Source organism: Myotis yumanensis, unplaced genomic scaffold (assembly GCF_028538775.1).
Source record: "Myotis yumanensis isolate MYYU_CA2020_CCGP unplaced genomic scaffold, mMyoYum1.0.hap1 SCAF_21, whole genome shotgun sequence".
NCBI classification, from domain to species: Eukaryota; Metazoa; Chordata; class Mammalia; order Chiroptera; family Vespertilionidae; genus Myotis; species Myotis yumanensis.
The window spans coordinates 6589826-6592188 of record NW_027223772.1 but is presented as its reverse complement, the minus strand read 5'-3'; the positions used below and the strand labels follow the sequence as shown (position 1 = coordinate 6592188).

The following is a 2363-nucleotide window of genomic DNA, read 5'->3' as shown; positions in this document are numbered from 1 at the left end:
CCTCAAAATAAAAGCTTCCCTCCACAGCAAAAAAAAAAAAAAAAAAAAAAAAAACCATCAACAAAAGAACAAAAAAACCCACTGCATGGAAGAACATATTTGCCAATGTTATCTCTAATAGAGGTTTAATCTCCAACATTTATAGGGAACTCATACAACTTAACAAAAGGAAGATAATCCAATCAAAAATGGGCAAAGGACCTAAATAGACACTATTTGAAAGAAGACATACAGAACGCCAAGAGACATATGAAAACATGCTCAAAGTCACTAAATTTAAACAACAATGAGGTGCCATCTCACACCTGTCACAATGGTTATCATTAACAAATCAACAAACGACAAGTGGAGAGGATGCAGAGAAAAAGGAACCCTCTTGCACTGCTGGTGGGAATGCAGACTGGTGTAGCTACTGTGGAAAACAGTATGGCATTTCTTCAAAAAATTAAAAATGGAACTTCCGTTTGACCCAGTAATCTTACTTCTAGGAATATATATCCCAAGAAAACAAAAACACCCATCAGAAAGGATATATGCACCCCTATGTTCATAGCAGCACAATTCACCATAGCTAAGATCTAGAAACAGCCCATCAGTAGATGAATGGATTAGAAAACAGTGGTACATCTACACGATGGAATACTATGCTGCTATAAAAAAGAAGGAACTCTTACCAGTTGCAACAGCATGGATGGAACTGGAGAGCATTATGCTAAGTGAAATAAGCCAGTCAGAGAAAGATAAATATCATGTGATCTCACTCATTTGTGGAATATAATGAACAACATAAACTGAGGATCAAAAATAGAACTAGAAGCTTCCACAGTATGGCCGGGGACATTAGCTCGCTCAGCTCGCTCTCTAACGGGGAAACAGCAGACTACAGGAGACTGAACTGTATCTGCCTCTAGTTCCAACAGACTCACGTTCAACTTTTCGCTCACACACACCAAAAAAAAAAGCCGGGAAAATTTTATTCTTTTTTTTTAAAAAGTTAATATAAAATTGTAGCAAAAAAAATCAAAATAAGGAACCTGAAACAGCTGGAACAATCCGCAGGAGCAGCAGGAGAAGAGATTTAATTTCGTTGATTTTAGTTGTTGGTTGTTCGCTAGTCTCACAGTGATGGAAGCTGCACATTTTTTTCGAATGGACTGAGAAGCTACTGGAGGTTTGGTTGTCCAAGCAGCAAGCTGACGCAAGTCAAGGATCTGGGGATCTTCACACCATCCCAAAATCCGAGTGGGACATACTTTTGAAGGATGTGCAATGTTCAATCATAAGGGTGACAAAAACTGACAAGCAGGAAGCTTATGTACTCAGTGAGAGTAGCATGTTTGTCTCCAAGAGACGTTTCATTTTGAAGACATGTGGTACCACCCTCTTGCTGAAAGCACTGGTTCCCCTGTTGAAACTTGCTAGGGATTACAGTGGGTTTGACTCAATTCAAAGCTTCTTTTATTCTCATAAGAATTTCATGAAGCTTCTCACCAAGGGTACCCACACCGGAGTTTCCAGGAAGAAATAGTTTCTTAATGCAATTTTCCCAAATGGAGCAGCATCTTGGATGGGATGTATGAATTCTGACTGTTGGTACTTATATACTTTGGATTTCCCAGAGAGTAGGGTAATCAGTCAGCCAGATCAAACCCTGGAAGTTCTGATGAGTGAGCTTGACCCAACAGTTATGGACCAGTTCTACATGAAATATGGTGTTACTGCAAAGGATGTCACTTGTGAGAGTGGAATTCGTGACCTGATACCAGGTTCTGTCATTGATGCCACAATGTTCAATCCTTGTGGGTATTCGATGAATTGCATGAAATTGGATGGAACTTATTGGACTATTCACATCACTCCAGAACCAGAATTTCTTATGTTAGCTTTGAAACAAACTTAAGTCAGACCTCCTATGATGACCTGATCAGAAAAGTTGTGGAAGTCTTCAAGCCAGGAAAATGTGTGACCACCTTGTTTGTAAACCAGAGTTCTAAATGTCGCATAGTGCTTTCTTCGCCCCAGAAGATTGAAGGTTTTAAACGTCTTGATTGCCAGAGTGCTATGTTCAATGATTACAACTTTGTTTTTACCAGTTTTGCTAAGAAGCAGCAACAGCAGCAGAGTTGATTAAGAAAAGTGAAGAAAAAAAGCAAAAAGGAAATATATATAAAAGAAGGTGGTGGCTGCTTTTTAGATATTGATACTGGGGACCATGCTTTCCATAACCACCACCCTGTAGTTGCAGAAAGCCCTAGATGTAATGATAGTGTAATCATTTTTGAATTGTATGCATTATTATATCAAGGAGTTAGATATCTTGCATGAATGCTCTCTTCTGCGTTTAGGCATCCTATGCCACTCTT

General features: G+C 39.0%; 1 pseudogene; it reads left to right on the top strand.

Annotated features, from left to right (window-relative positions):
- The first annotated feature begins 1125 nt into the window (after positions 1-1125).
- On the top strand, positions 1126-2151 carry LOC138998819 (S-adenosylmethionine decarboxylase proenzyme 1-like; annotated as a pseudogene).
- Positions 2152-2363: the final 212 nt, after the last annotated feature.